This window comes from Sapajus apella, unplaced genomic scaffold (assembly GCF_009761245.1).
Source record: "Sapajus apella isolate SASKATOON/1434 unplaced genomic scaffold, GSC_monkey_1.0 scaffold210, whole genome shotgun sequence".
Taxonomy (NCBI): domain Eukaryota; kingdom Metazoa; phylum Chordata; class Mammalia; order Primates; family Cebidae; genus Sapajus; species Sapajus apella.
The window spans coordinates 789433-806435 of record NW_022437150.1 but is presented as its reverse complement, the minus strand read 5'-3'; the positions used below and the strand labels follow the sequence as shown (position 1 = coordinate 806435).

General features: G+C 41.4%; 2 non-coding genes across 2 annotated transcripts; one reads left to right on the top strand and one right to left on the bottom strand.

The window, feature by feature from the left end:
- Positions 1 to 304: 304 nt before the first annotated feature.
- Positions 305 to 376, bottom strand: TRNAA-AGC. The gene has a single exon. It is a non-coding gene; the product is annotated as a tRNA-Ala (tRNA).
- An 8556-nt stretch (positions 377 to 8932) lies between these two features.
- TRNAS-GCU lies at positions 8933 to 9014 on the top strand. Its single transcript has one exon. It is a non-coding gene; the product is annotated as a tRNA-Ser (tRNA).
- The last annotated feature ends 7989 nt before the right edge of the window (positions 9015 to 17003 follow it).

The following is a 17003-nucleotide window of genomic DNA, read 5'->3' as shown; positions in this document are numbered from 1 at the left end:
AAAACAAAAAGTGAATGAAACAAAGGGTCTCATTTTTTTTTTTTTTTCTGTTTTTCAATAACACCATGGCATGAAATCCAAAGAAACCAGGCTGATTAATTAGCAAAAATGCTTGTTACAAAGCAAAAAATGCTTGTTACAAAGAACCTTCCTGGTGTGGCAATGCTAGCGATACAGATATTGAGTTATGCAAATGCTGCACAGACAGGCAGAAAAGTGATGAATGAGACCAGGTTTATTTAACGGGAAAGAGAAATGAAAGTGGAGGTCAATTGAGAGGAGAAAGTGCACCCTCCCAAAATGGTGGAGGTGCCGGGGATTGAACCCGGGACCTCGTACATGCTAAGCACGCGCTCTACCACTGAGCTACACCCCCAACCGCAAACAAGTTACTTTGCATTTCTTTCATGATTTATAATCAGCATTTCTTAAAGATTCAGTAAATTGCAGTGAAATCGTGAATGCAAACTCCGCAGTCTGTGAAACCCTGAGTTGGGTCCTGCTCAAGCAGCGTCTAAAGAGGGCAACACAGCGAGTTAACAAACGAAGGAGCCTGAAAGCAGACAATGTGCTGTCTCTCGCTCTTTCCAGCTTCATTTCCTGCCTTTTTCAACCATAAAGCCCCAGGAGGCCAAAGCCGGTATCGCAGCCGGGCACCAGCTGAGACCTGCGGGCTCGGGGGTGGGGAACTTCGAAGGGGGGCGGGGGGCGTCACAGGGGATCCTCGCCCCCCCGAGGTCCAGGCCCCGCCCAGCACCGCGTTTCTTGGAACAAAGACTCTCAGATCACCTCCTTTTTCAAAGCCCAGAACGTCCACCAAACATTTAGTGGTGACGGCCGGGAACGCACCTGCGAGCTCAAGATGTCGTGGATCAATCCCCAGGACAAACTGGAAACAGAGTCCCGGGTGAGAGGCATCGGGTAGGCGCCCAGATCCGCGCATCTGGAGTAGTTACCTCTGGCAAAACTCTGAGGGTTCCCTGCTAAGCCGAGCTGGTGGGGCTGGGGTGGGGTAGTAGTGTTATTCGAATAAAAGATGCATTAGTTAAGGCAGAGCTGGCATCTGTTTCTTGGCGACCAATCTGTAGGAAACCATGGAGCAATAAAAAAGAACTGGTTTTTCGAATGGTGGTGGGAGGTGGGGGAAGCTTCCCTTATTTTAAAGAGCTGGCCAGCCAACCCAAATTCACAGCTGCTGACTTCTCAGGCACCTCCGTTGCAACCTCTCTTTCTCAAACAATTTATAACTTACTAAAAAGTTGAAAAGATAAAAATAATACAAAAAATACCCGTATATCCTTTACTCAGATTTAGGTATTATTATTATTATTATTTTATCTGGGTTGGAGTCTCACTCTGTCGCCCAGGCTGGAGTGCCGTGGCACAGTTCCAGCTCACTGCAACCTCCGCCTTCTGGGTTCAAGCAGTTCTCTTGCCTCAGCCTCCTGAGTTGCTAGGATTACAGGCGTGCACCACCGCCCCCAGATAATTTTTTTTTTTTTGTATTTTTGTATTTTTAGTAGAGATGGGGTCTCACCATGTTGGCCAGGCTTGTCCTGAACTCTTGACCTCGTAATCCCCCCACCCTGGCCTCCCAAAGTGCTGGGATGGAAGGCGTGAGCCACTGAGCCCAGCCAGATTTAGCTATTATTAATATTGTACCCCATTTGCTTATCATTTGCTCCTTATCTCTCCTGTAAGTTGCGTACATCACATCCATTTCCACTTTACTATATACCCACAGTACTATTAGGAACTTCTGTAAATTTAACATCGATACAACAGCTGTATTTAATCTACAGTCTGCATTCCAAGTGACCAATTGACCTGATATTTTCCTCTTACAGAGGACCTCATCTAGGGTCAGGCATTGCATTTAATTGTCATATCTTTTTTAGTCTTCTTTAATGTAGAACATTTGCATAGTTTTTATTTTTTATGATATTGATATGTCATTTTATTAACAACTTGAGGTTGCAGTCAAGCTGTTAATAAAATATAAAAGAATACTGTTCCTTTCATTTCATTTTTAAAAGTAGAATGTCTTTCATTTCGGGTCTGACTGATACCTTCTTATGACTAGCCTCAGGACATGCGTTCTCCACTGGAACACTAAATAGATAATCTTGTGTGCTTGTATATTTTTCAGCCATTGGTCTGTGCTTTTTGGTTCTTGTTTTAAAAAAATCTACCCAACAATTAGTCTCTAGATAGTACAGTTTTTGTGACATTTGTGGTCTCACAAAGGATAAGGAATTCTTTAGAGGTCACTCAAAACAAAAATAAATAAAAATTTTCTGGGCTCTAAAGCGATTCAGAAACACCTGGAGCCCAGGTCAGGGTAATGAGTAGTCAAAGCCATAGGTGTGGGAGCCCCGCCTAAAGTTCCTGGGAGCTGGAACAGGTGGGAGCAAGAACTGCTGGAAGTGGACCTCGACCAACAGAGGAGCGGGTTTAACCTGAAGTCAGACACGGATAGAAATACGACCATGAGGCCGGGCACGGTGGCTCACCCCTGTAATCCCAGCACTTTGGGAGGCCAAGGTGGGTGGATCACCTGAGGTCAGGAGTTCAAGACCAGCCTGGCCATCATGGTGAAACCCCATCTTAAAAAAATAATAATAAAAATAAATAAATAAATACGACTGTGAGCATGAATATTTAACATCAGAAAAGCAGAGAGGTGAAGGAGCTGAACCTCACTCTTGCTTTGGGCCAAAACCTGTAGTGAGACCTAAGCGGTTCAGGGTCAAATTTGTTCTCCCGGCAGAAAAAGAAATGTATCCTCTCTGACAGAAAACATCCCCAAGTTAGGCTGCAGAACTCCTTAATGTTAAGATAAGGTTAATAATAAAGATTACTACAAACCTAAGAAGGTAAATTACTATGCTTGAGACTCAACAGATACAAAAAAAGTCATATTGAGACCTGAAGAACTGCAGATGTTAAATTTTAAGATACAAAATGTATAATAGCTAGGTATGACATCTATCGATAAATTGAAGATACAATTACAAATAGAAGTATGCAAAAGAGTAAAATTATGTAAAAATTTAGATTCAAGAAATAAAGACCTAATAGTTAAAATTAAAAATTCTTAATAGATGAGGGTAAAACTAGCATGTTAGCTACAGCTGAAGAAGGAATTACTAAGCTGAGAGATAAAGCCAAAACATTAACCCAGAATACAGCAAAAATAGTTGAGTACATGGAACATATGAATCAAGCTTAGATAGATAAACACGACTGCAAATTATTTACATCTCCTCTGATCAGAAGTCTAATCTTGTTCCCCTACCCATGGAACGTCGGCTGCCTTTGTGATCTGCTTTGGCCACTGGACACCGTGGCAATGATGCTGTGCTGCTTCTAAGTGCACGTCTCAAGAAGGCTTGCAGCTTCAGTTCTCACCATCTTGGAACACTATCACTGTCTAAGAAAGCTGGGCAGTCCTACTGGGGAGATCCCATGAAGAAAAGCTGATGAACTCCACAAAATAGTCCTTGCCAACTATCAGACATCTAGGCATTAAGGGCATTCAGGAGCAGTGAGTCCCAGCTGATCTGCCAACTCACACTGAATTTGTAAATCCCGATGACTTTACAAGGAGATGAGATGATACATTTCAGCTGAGTGCTGTGCTGTTTTACGCCACTGAGTTTGGAGCGCTTTATTACACAGCCACGGAAAACTGATTTTAAAAGCTTAATAGAAATAGAAGAGTATATGAAAATTCTGAAGTATATATGATTAGAGCTCAGGAATAAAAGAAGAGAAAAAAATGTAGGTGAAGCAATATTTAGATATAATATACCTGGGAAAATTCCCAAACTGGTGAGAAAATTTTCACTTATAGAGTCAGAAAGCAAATATGCCACACACAAGTTAAAGAGAAACAACTATAACTACACAATCCATAGTGAAATGGTGTTACAACAAACCTAAGAGGAGGTCTTAAATCAGCCAGAGAAAAGGTATAGATCTTCTGTCAAGAAAGAACAATTAGAATGTTAACAAGCATCTTCACAATAAAATTCAGGAAACAGTGAAACATATTTTGCAAGTAATGAAACAAAATAATTGCCAATCTAGACATGTGCACCCATCAAACTAAACTTTAAGAAAGAAAGTTTTGGCTGGGCTTGGTGGCTCACGCCTGTAATCCCAGCACATTGGGAGGCCGAGGTGGGCGGATCACGAGGTCCAGAGATGGAGACCATCCTGGCCAACATTGTGAAACCCCATCTCTACTAAAAATACAAAAAAATTAGCTGGGCGTGGTGGCGTGCGACTGTAGTCCCAGCTACTCTTAAGGCTGAGGCAGGAGAAGTGCTTGAACCCAGGAGGCGGAGGTTGCAGTGAGCCGAGCTCATGCCACTGTACTCCAGCCTGGCACCTGGCAACAGAGTGACACTCTGTCAAAAAAAAAAAAAAAAAGAGAAAGTTTTAAAAATGGTATTTATTTTTGGTGCCTATAAATGGGTAAATCCCAAAATAGCAGCAATACAGAGTATTTAACAATATTCTCTTTATCTGTCTGTCTCTCCAATTTTGGGGGCAGCAGTTTACCCTGTGATCTTCAATTCTCTAATGGATCTAAGAAGAATTGTTAGTTTTCAATTTGTTTTGCTGTTCTCTTGTTGTGAGGGATGAAATAGTGACTTCCAAGCTCTTCATATATCAGACCAGAAACTGAAAGTCCTATTTTTATCTTTTTGATTTACATAATTAATAGATGTTTGAAAGCAAAGGGAAAAGTAAAACCTCACGTAAGTGTTATGGAAAGTGCAGGATTATATAATTTCAGCCCTAGAGATACTAACTTTTGACAATGACAATTGGTATATATTCTCACAATTTTTTTTTTTTTTTTTTTTTTTTTTTTTTTTTTTTTTTTTTTTTTTTGAGGCAGAGTCTCACTCTGTTGCCCAGGCTGGAGTGCAGTGGTGTGATCTCAGCTAACTTCAACCTCCACCTCTGGGGTTCAAGGAACTTTCCTGCCTCAGCCTCCCGAGTAGCTGGGATTACATATGCACACCACCATGCCCAGTTAATTTTTAAAATATTTTTAGTAGAGATGGCATTTCCCCATGTTGGCCAGGCTGGTCTTAAACTCCTGAGTTCAAGTGATCCACCCACCTCGGCCTCCCAAAGTGCTGGGATTACAGGCATGAGGCACCATGCCCAGCCTTCTCAGAGATATTTTTAATGTCAATAGTAATCAGAGCTTTTCTTTTTATTTTTATTTCCTTTTTGTTTTTTTCCTTATTGTGACTGAGAATGTCAAGGAATTTTCAGAAGTTGAAAAGGGTTCATGCCATTTCCATTTTATGAGGCTTCTGTTGTATCAAGAATAACAAAATGCCAAAGGAAAATTATAAAAACTGGAATATATTAGAGATACTTATATTTAAAGGTGAACTCTATTAACATCAAATTAAGACAATTATACAATGAATATACAATAATTGTATTCATGATGTCCCTTGGAGGTATTTGGAAAAGTCTAAATTTTTACTTTCTAAAATTGAGGTTAAGGCTAAATGGATCTCACTGATACTATCTAACAGTCTGTTACTACTTACATATATATTTAAAATAATAAAGAAAACCATACATGCTATGCTTCAACTTGCTTTTTTCTATCACTTAACAGTTGGGTTTAAGGAAGAAAATAAAAATATAAAACTTTAAATTTTAATAGAACTTGTACAATTATTTTCTAATTCACTTTTACCAATTGACATTCCCTCAACAATCTTTCAAAACACGTGCTTTTCAACGCTCATATCCCCACTTGTTATTATCAGTCTTAGAAATATTTCTCAATATAATGAGGATGGAGAATTATATATTATGATGATTATTATTATTTTTTGAAACAGAGTTTCACTTTTGTCACCCAGGTTGGAGTGCAATGGCACTATCTCGGCTCACTTCAACTTCTGTCTCCTGGGTTCAAGTGATTCTCCAGCCTCAACCTCCAGAGTAGCTGGGATCACAGGCACCCATCACCATGCCCAGCTAATTTTTGTATTTTTTTTTTTTTTTTGAGACGGAGTTTCGTTCTTGTTACCCAGGCTGGAGTGCAATGGCGCGATCTCGGCTCACCGCAACCTCCGCCTCCTGGGTTCAGGCAATTCTCCTGCCTCAACCTCCTGAGTAGCTGGGATTACAGGCACGCACCACCATGCCCAGCTAATTTTTTGTAGTTTTAGTAGAGACGGGGTTTCACCGTGTTGACCAGGATGGTCTCGATCTCTTGACCTCGTGATCCACCCGCCTCGGCCTCCCAAAGTGCTGGGATTACAGGCTTGAGCCACCGCGCCCGGCCAATTTTTGTATTTTTAGTAGAGATGGGGTTTCCCCATTTTAGCCAGGCTGGTCTTGAACTCCTAACCTCAGGTGATCCGCCCACCTCAGCCTTTCAAAGTGCTGGGATTACAGGCATGAATCACCATGTCAGGTTCTGAGAATAAAATATTGCTATTTTAATTAGCATATCTTCAAATATAAAGAAAGTGGAGCTTATTTATTAGCCATATGATTGTCTGCTACTGTGGATTGCCTGGTTATTTCCTTTGGCTTTTTTTTTTTTTTTCCTGCTGGGTTATCTTTTCTTTTCTTGTTTCTTTCTTTTCTTTTCTTTTCTTTTTTCTTGAGATGGAGTCTTGCTCCTGTCACGCAGGTTGGACTGCAGTGGCAAGATCTCTCCACCTCTGCCTCCTGGGTTCAAGCAATTCTCCTTCCTCAGCCTCCTGAGTAGGCTGGGATTACAGGCGTGTGCCACCATGCCAGGCTAATTTTTGTATTTTTAGTAGAGACGGGTTTCTCCATGTTGGCCAAGCTGGTCTCGAACTCCTGGCCTCAGGTGATCCATCCGCCTCGGCCTCCCGAAGTGCTGGGATTACAGGCTTGAGCCACCGCGCCCGGCCGGGTTATCTTTTCTTACAAATAATAATGATAATTCGTTACACTTAAATAGTGATTTTTTTTTTTTTTCCTTCTGAGATAGAGTCTCACTCTGTTGCCCAGGCTGGAGTGCAGTGGTATGATCTCAGCTCACTGAAACCTCCACCTCCTGGGTTCAAGCGATTCTCCTGCCTCAGGCTTCAGAGTAGCTGCGACTAGGTGTACTCCATCATGCCCTGCTAATTTTTGTATAAAAGTAGAGATGAGGTTTCACCATGTTGGCCAGACTGGTGTTAGACTCCTGACCTTAAGTGATCTGCCCACCTTGGCCTCCCAAAGTGCTGGGACTATAGGTGTGAGCCACCATACCCATCCTTAAATAGTGATTATTAAAGTGCCAGGCGTTCCAAAATGACTTTACATGTTCACTTAACCCTAACAACAACCCTATGGGGGTAATACATTAGCTCAAGAAACTTAAACAATTGAAAATTGTCCCCCTTGGTACTTTGATTTTTGATATTCTTTAATTAAATCTAGATATTTTTTCATTCATTTAACAATAGGAATTGTGTGCCTACTACAGGCTAATGCACTAGATGTAATATGATGAATAAGGAATATGGTGCTTGCCCTCTAATTGAAGGGAAAATATTCTAAATGAAATCTTTGTTAGTCTAACAAGGGAAATTTTCCCCTCAAAGTTTGTGTTGTGAAATGGTTTTTCAAGTCACTGGTATAAAATTAGGATTCCTTGAAACCGTGAAAGAGGAACAAAAGAAATGAAGCCTAAAGGATTCAAAACGGGAGACTTAACTCAGGGCTTAGGGGAAATCATAACAACTGGCCGCATTTAAATAAATAACTGCCATTGTTTGAATTATTAAATGAATACATCTTTAGTCCTCTAACCCAGGGGTCATAGGTCAGTTTCCCACGCTGGCTAGTTGTATGCTGAAGATGGAAATGTGAAATTTGGTAAAGGAACATGATGGGGAGAGAAGAGAGTCCCTTCAACCTAAACAGAAGGAAAGATTTCAAAGGAAGAGGGAAAAAACAAAACAAAACAAAAACAGCATTTGGGCAAGAAATAATTTCTCCACTATTTCCCACTAAATACAGAAAAGCAGAGAAGCCCTAGTGAGTAGATCGGTTCCTCGGTGCTGGATTTATTTGAAATTGTCCAAGTCAGCTTCTTCCTAGATAGACAAAAATTCTGCGGGCGGGAGGGCCTGGGCACGGAGTTGGTGAAGTGGCCGCCCAGGTCACACGGTGAGCGGGACAGACCCGACCCCGCGAGCTGGCGCCTGCGCTGGGGGGTTCCCCACCCGACACTTTAAGTGTTAGTGCAGCCACGCTGAACCGTCTTGCGCTATAACTTTCCGAAGTACTCTAGAACGAAAACGCTCACATCAGGGAGCTTCCGCCTTCCTAGCTTTTCCCAACCGCGTTGCGACCCATTGCTGCACCTCGCGGCGGTGCCATGATTCCAAACCCCAGAGAAAGAACAGGAGAGACAGGAAAGCGGCTCCTTCCTGCCCGGCATGCTGCGCAAGCAACAACGTTTAAGGGAATCACAGAGCAGCTTTGTTGTTGCTTGCCGTTTATTTGCTGGTTTCTGGCACCTCCCAGAAAACAGGAATCCCTGGAGCTGTTCCCATCAGAAGGAATAATCCGGTCCCTCCAAAGCGAGAACGTGGGGCGGCGGGCTGGAGCCGGGGCAGCAATCCAGGGTTGAAAGCCTACGTCCATTCATTCCGGGGTTCAGCCAGGATCCACGTTTAACGCCTCGGCGAGCTGTTTCTATCTGTTCGTCTGATGTGTGCTAAGTAATTGACCCACTACGGATGTCATGGATCACTTTTGTGGTTGCTGAGGAATGTACCTAAAAGTGCCCGATTCTGAGTGTGCTTATAAGGATTGCATCCGGATTAAGCCAGAAAAAAGGGCGATTAGAAATCGTATTATTACAGGACTAACTGCGCGGAGGAAGAAAATGACTTTGCCACATTTGCCATGTGACGAGGTGGCCGAGTGGTTAAGGCGATGGACTGCTAATCCATTGTGCTCTGCACGCGTGGGTTCGAATCCCATCCTCGTCGTTCCCTGAGGTTTTATTTAACCCTCTAAAAGGATGGGTCTGAATGCTGCCTAGTTAGTGTTGATCTTTGGTAGATTAATTCTCCAAGAAATTGAGTAAACTACTAAATGTATCTTAACTGGCCTCTGCTAATTTTCAGTTCTGAGTACAAGAGTCCCTCAAATCTTGGGGACCATTCCTCCTCAGCAACACTGATCATATTTGTTAACTTAGCCAGTTGAGACCTTTGGGGAGTGTTTAGTTTTCCCTCCAGATGCTAACCCTCTTAAGGGCAAGAAGTATTTATGTTCATAGAGTTTCCAGCTCTTTTGAGGAAGCAACTGAAGTAATTGAGGGCTTTAGAAAAAGTATTGCCAATAAACTTAAAGTAAATGATAAAAATCATCCACATAAATATGTACAACAAATTATTGAAACTATGTTTTGCAGGTATCTTCAGCCTGATTTTAACCTTACTGAAATTTTTTTTTTTTTTTTTTTTTTTTGAGACGGAGTTTCACTCTTGTAACCCAAGCTGGAGTGCAAAGGCGCGATCTCGGCTCACTGCAACCTCCGCCTCTTGGGTTCAGGCAATTCTCCTGCCTCAACCTCCTGAGCAGCTGGGATAACCGGGACGCGCCACCATGCCCAGCTAATGTTTTGTATTTTTAGTAGAGAGGGGGTTTCACCATGTTGACCAGGATGGTCTCGATCTCTTGACCTCGTGATCCACCCGCCTCGGCCTCCCAAAGTGCTGGGATTACAGGCTTGAGCCACCGCACCCGGCTCTTACTGAAATTTTTACTGTTTGCTAACTTTAAAGGGCCCTCCCCCAACAAAAAACTTAGCCATCTTTTTCTGCTTAGCTTTGAGGAAGATTTGTGTCTGCTTAGAGATGTGACATGACTGAAAAGTATACTCCACACAGCATTCCCAGTTAGATCTAAAGATGCCTCCAAAACCAAGACAGAGAAGAATGTCCATATTGAGTAGTTTCTACTCGTGATTGCCATCATGGGCCTCTGGGGAAAATGTACATATTTTTCATTTTATTTGAGTTTTTAAATAGGCACTGCATTCACATGATTCCAGAAGTATAAAGCTATATAAAATCTTGCACGCAACCTTATTCCCCCACCACCTAATTACATTCTTTACAGATAGCCACTGTTGTTAATTCTTTCCAGGATTATACTAAGCACATATGAATGTATATTACATAAAATATATATTTCTTTTTTTTCTTTTTTTTTTTTTTTGAGATGGAGATTTGCTCCTGTTTCCCAGGCTGGAGTGCAATGGTGCAATCTCAGCTCACCACAAACTCTGCTTCCAATGGTGCAATCTCGGCTCACAGCAACCTTTGTCTCCCGGGTTCAAGAGATTTTCCTGCCTTAGCCTACCAAGAAGCAAGGATTAAAGGCATGTGCCACCACACCTGGCTAATTTTGTATTTTTAGTAGAGATGGAGTTTCCCCACATTGGTCAGGCTGGTCTCGAACTTCCGACCTCAGGTAATCCGCCCACCTCTGCCTTCCAAAGTTTTAGAATTACAGGCAGGAGCCACCATGACTGGCCTTCTATTTTTATCTCAAAAAGAAATATCACAAATGACAACATACTATACACATTGTTCCTTATCCTGCCCCATTTCCCTATCCAATATATCCCGATATATCCTGGAGACCTTTGCCTATCATCACAAAAAGTGAACACTTATTCTTTTTTAAGGGTGTATTATATCCCAATGCATAGGTTACCATTTTTATTTAACCAGCCCCTATTAGTCAATTTGGGTTTTCCATATGTTTTGCTATTATAAACCATGCTACAACAAATAACTTCATATATACATAAATAAAATTTTGAATGTGTATATCTGTAATACTGCAATATGAATTTTTAGAAGTGAGTTTGCTGTGTTTTCTTAGGATATACACATTTGAAATATTTATAGATATTGCCAAATGGCCCTCTAAAAGGATTTTATTAGTCTACACTCTTAGCCAGTAATAATTAAAATTCTTGTTCTACTCACCCTACTCTGGGCTGTTCTACTCACCTACTCATCAGAATGAGCCGAAGTGTTTGTTATGAATGAAGAATTCTGGGCCTCGGTCATGATCCAGTGCATTGACCTCAGTGGTCTGTGTGTGTGTGTGTGTGTGTGTGTGTGTGTGTGTGTGTGTGTGTGTTCCTGGATCTGTGATTTAATAATGTATCCAGATGTTTCCTATGTTGGTCTTAAGGCTTGTACCTGGCTGAAGTATCTACATGTTACTTCCATTCAGCTAGAATTTTCTTTCTCTCTTTCTCTCCATTCCTTCTCTCTCTCTCTCTCTCTCTCTCTCTCTTTCTTTCTTTTTTCTTGACAGAGTTTCCACTCTTCTGACCCAGGCTGGAGGGCAATGTCTTGATCTCAGCTCATGGCAACCTCTGCCTCCAAGTTCAAGCAATTCTCCTGCATCAGCCTCCCAAGTAGCTGGGACTACAGACACATGCCACCACGCCAGCCTTTTTTTTTTTTTTTTTTTTTGAGACTCAGTGTTACCCTTATCACCCAGAGGCTGGAGTGCAGTGGCATGATCTTGGCTCACTGAAAGCTCCCCCTCCCGGATTCACGAGATCCTCCCACCTTGGCTTCCGGAGTAACTGGGACTGCTCTTTGTGTTTGTGTTTTTGTTTGTTTTTGTTTTTGTAGAGATGGGGTTTCACCATGTTGCCCAGGCTGGTCTCAAACTCCTAGGCTTGATTCCTCCTCCTCAGCCTGCCAAAGTGCTGGGATTACAGGCATGGGATTACTGCTCCTGCCCAGTTTCCATCTTCGATCTTCCCAGGTATACATCTCAAAACTTGGACAAAGTTTTTTTTTAATTTCACTTTTAAAATTATCTCAAAACTTTCTTCTTGTCTGTCTGAAACTTTGTACCACTTTGACCAACAACTGTATTCCTTCCCCAACTCCCATCCCCTACTCTAACATCTGGTAACCATTATTCTTCTGTTTCTAGGAGTTCAGTATATATTTTTTTTAAGATTCCACGTACAAGTGAGATCATGAAGTATTTGTCTTTTTGGGTCTGGCTATTTCTCTTAGCAAAATGTCCTCCAGGTTCATCCACATTGTGACAAATAACAGAATTTCTTTCTTTTTAAAGTCTGAATAGTATTTCATTATATATATATCACATTTTCTTTCTTTCTTTCTTTTTTGATACTGAGTTTTACTCTTGTTGCTCAGGCTGGAGCGCAGCGGTGCCATCTCAGCTCACTGCAACCTCCGCCTCCTGGGTTCAAGTGATTCTCTTGCCTCAGCCTCCCAAGTAGCTGGGAATGCAAGCACGTGCCATCACGCCCAGCTAATTTTTGCATTTTTAGTAGAAATGGGGTTTCACTGCGTTGACCAGGCTGGTCTCAAACTCCTGACCTCAAGTGATCCGCCCACCTTGACCTCCCACAGTGCTGGGATTACGGGCATGAGCCATTGCGCCCTACCTAGCACATTTACTTTGTATCTCTATCTGATGATGAACACTTAGGTTGATTCCATATCTTGGCTATTATGAATAATACTTCAGTGAACATGAGAGTGCAGATATTTCTTTGACATATTGATTTTGGTTCCTTTGGATATATTCCTAGAAGTGGGATTGCTGGATCATAAGGTAATTTTATTTTTAGTTTTTGAGGAATCTATACACTATTTTCCATAATGGTTGTATTACTTTATGTTTTCACCAACAACGTACAAAAGTTACCTTTTCTCCATGGTTTTGTCAACTCTTATTATCATCTTTCATCTTTTCGATAAAAGCCAGCTTTAATCGAAAAGATGAAAGATGATAACAAGTGTTACGTGGGTGATGACTCATGCCTGTAATCCCACATGTTGGGAGGCCGAGGTGGAAGGATTGCTTGGGCCCAGGAGTTAAAACCCAAGTGTTTGAGAGCATGGTGGTGGTGCATAGCTGTGGTCTCAGCTAATTGAGAAGCCAAAGTAAGACGATCACTTGAGCCCAGGAGGCTGAGGCTGCAGTGAGCCATGATATCGCCACTTCATTCCAGCCTGAGCAGTGGAGCCGGCTCCATCTCAAAACAAAACAAAGTTATCCTAATGCATGTGAAGTGATATTGTGGCTTTAATTTTCATTTCTTCAATGTTTAGTGATGCTAAGCATTTTTTCCATAGGTATTGCCATTTGTACATCTTCTTTTGAGAAATGTCTGTTCAGGTCCTTTGTGTCTTGTAATCAGGTTGATTGTTTTCTTGCTACTTAGTTGTTGGAATTCCTTATATATTTCGTATATTAACCTTTTATTACATATAAGGTTTGCAAATGTTTTTCCATTTGGCAGTTTGTCTCTTCACTTTGTTGTTTCCTCTGGAGAGCAGAAACTTCTTAGTCTGATGCAATTCCATCTATCTGCTTTAGCTTTTGTTGTTTGTGCTTTGGAGTCATTAAAAAATAATAATAGCTCAGACAAATGTCATGAAGCTTTTCCCTTGTGTGTTTTTCTAGTACATAGGTTTATAGTTTCCAGTCTTGTATTTTAATCCATTTTGAGTTGATTTTTATGTATGTTATAAGATAAAAGCTAATTTGATTCTTCTTCTTGTGAATAACCAGTTTTCCTAGCACTATTTTTTTTTTTTTTCGCTTTTGTTGCCCAGGCTGGAGTGCAATGGTGGAATCTCAGCTCACCGCAACCTCTGCCTCCTGGGTTCAAGTGTTTCTCCTACCTCAGTCTCCTGAATAGATGGGACTACAGGCATCCGCCACCACGCCCAGTTAATTTTGTATTTTTTACTAGAGACGGGGTTTCTCCATGTTGGCCAGGCTGGTCTTGAATTCCTGACCTCAGGAGATCTGCCCACCTCGGCCTCCCGAAGTGCTGGGATTACAGGCATGAGCCACCACACCTGGCCCCTAGCACCATTTATTAAACAGACTGTCCTTTCTCAATTTTGTGTTCTTGTCACCTTTGTCAAAAATCAATTGACAATAAATACATGGGTTTATTTCTGGGCTTTCTATTCTCTTTCAAAGTCAGTGTTTGTTTTTATGCCAGTACCATGCCATATTACCATCACTTTATAATGGATGTAAGTAGTGAGTGTGATGCTTCCAGCTTTGTTCATTTTGTCCAAGATTGTCTTGGCTATTTGAGGTCTTTTGTGGTTCCATACACATTTAAAAATTGTTTTTTCTATTCGCATCAAATATGACATTGGAGTTTTGACAAGGATTGCATTGAATCTGTAGATAGTTTTGAGTAGTGTGGACATTTTAACGATATTAATTCTTCCATGAACATGGAATATTTTTCATTTATATGTGATTTAGTTATTTTATCAGAGTTTTATAGTTTTCAGTGCACAGGTCTTTCATCCCTTTTGTTAAATTTACACCTAAGTGTTTTATTTTTGTTGCTATTATTGTAAATGGAATTTTAAAAAAATTTCCTTTTCAGACACTGTCATTATATTGAAATGCTACTGATTATTTAATGTTGATTTTGTATCCTGCAACTTTACTGAATTTATCAGTTCTAACTTTTCTGTAGTATCTTTCAGGTTTTCTACTTGCTGATCATGTCATCAGCAAGTAGAGTTCATTTCAATTCCTTTCCTATTAGGATGACTTTTATATTTTTCTCTTATCTAATTGCTCTGGTTAGGACTCGCAGTACCGTGTTAAAAAGAAATGTTGAGAGTGTGCATCCTTGTTATGTCCCTAATCTTACAGGAAAGTCACTTAACTTTTCACTATTGAGTATGATGTTAACTGTAGGCTTATCATATATGACCTTTATTGTGTTGAGGTACATTTCCTCTAAACCTAATCTTTTAAGAGTTTTTATGATGACAATGTTGAATTTTGTCAAATACTTTTTCTGCATCTATGGAGATAATCACATAGTTTTTATCCTGCATTTTTGTTAATGTGGTGTATCACATTTTTTGATATGGATAGTTTTTTTTTTTTAATGGAGTCTTGCTCTGTCACCAGGTTGGAATGCAGTGGCCTAATCTCAGCTCACTGTAACCTCTGCTTTGCAGGTTCAAGCGATTCTCCTGCCTCAGCGTTCTCAGTAGCTGGGATCACAGGCACATGCCACCACATGCAGCTAATTTCTGTATTTTTAGTAGAGATGGGGCTTCACCATGCTGTGGCCAGGACGGTCTTGATCTCTTGACCTCGTTATCCACCCCCCTCAGTCTCCCAAAGTGCTGGGATTACAGGCGTGAGCCACAGTGCCCGTCCGACATGGACAGATTTTAAAGTCTGTTTTTATTTCCTCAGGAAATCAGTTACCATTAATTGGCTTGGTCCTCTATTCTGAACACATCTCTCTGCAGCTGATCATATTCTGAATCCTTAGTGGGATCTCATCTTTGAAAAATAAGTTTCCCCAGGATATGCCTATACCTTCTTTGATAAAACTGTCAAAGAAAAATGGTAACAGATGGAGTTAAATAGGCAAGGAAGACTTTATTCCAGTCAATTGCAATAAGGGAGAGAGATTAAGTCAACTCAAATCCAAATACAGTAGGGACAGCTGGGGATCCATAGCCAGTAGTCAGGGTAAGACAACCATTTGATAGAAGATACTAGAGGAACTTGATTAGATGTCAAGGGAGGAAAAAGAGAAATTTGATAGGATTTTGAGGTGAGGAATTCTTACTGAATTGGCTTAGGAGAATTCTTACTAAAACTAGGCTCAACTGGATTCTGCTGAAACTGGATTGGACAAGCTGGGGATGGGACCTAGTTGAGAGGACGGCTCAGAGAAACCTAACTAAAGTTTGCTCAAGAGTGAAGTTTTTGTAAATACAGGGATTTCCTCAGCTTCCTAAAGGAATTGGAGACCCACAGAACCTGTAAGGCATCAGGGGGAGGATCTGCATATGCTCCTGGCCTCTCCCAGTACCCAGTGGCTTCTTCTGCCTCTTCACAGCAGCTGCTCCCTGGCCTTCTGTTCACTTCTGGGTCATGTAGTGCAGGCACCATCTCCAATCAGGTCTTGTCCATTACCTTAATTTAGAGGCTTAGGGTAAAGTCTGAGTTACTGGTTTGAGCTAGGATAAGTGAATGCTTGAAGACGGATGCGATCATAATGATTGTGCACAGGCTGGCTATGGTGGTGGTCGGAAGAATGACTGGGGTTATAAGCATCCCACACAGGTAGAAGAGGCTGGCAGAGGCCATTAGGAAAAGGGAGAACACTTTGGGTGAGATCTCATCACACATCAACAAAGTGGAAAGAAGGTGGGGCCACACTAGCTAAGGCAACACCACAAGAAGAAAATGTTATTTCCTTCTGCAAATAGCATCATTACAGACCACATGAAGTGCCATCAAACACACATCGTGGGAGTCAAAATAATGTTTTCATAAACTTTTACAAACTTACCTACAGAGTCTCTGTGTAACCAGTGGTAATTCACAACATGAGCTAATGAATTATTTATGGTTTAATGGACTTGGTGAAAGTAAGATTCGGCTTGGTTTTTTGGTCTGTATGAAAAAATCAAAATGTGAAAAGAAATCTGAAAATAAATCATTCGATTTGAAGGTTGCCTCTTACATCATACAAGAGATTGATTTGTACAAAACACAAATACTTATTTCTAATTTAGTTCCTGTCCTTTCTGTCCTCTAAGGCACACCTTTCCCTCACCTTGCCCACATTTCCCACCTCATGCTAAGAGGCAAACAAGTGTCTGTCAGGAACTTCCCGGACCTTCCTGGTTTCAGCAGCTCTATCTCCAATTCGACCCTGGTCTACACACCGAGTTCAGGGCTGGCGAGATAACGGGTACATTTCCTGTTTTTGACCCTCAGCTCCAAGGGACTGTTTCCCCGGTGCTTGGGACGGAGTGTTTGGCAGTGTCTGGGAAGACCCGCTCAAGGAGTCCCCCCCTTTCACCCTGGTTCTAGGGGCCGAAGGGTTAGGGTTAGAGGTCGTTCTACCCCATCTCCCACACGAGTTGTAGGGCCCTTCCCCG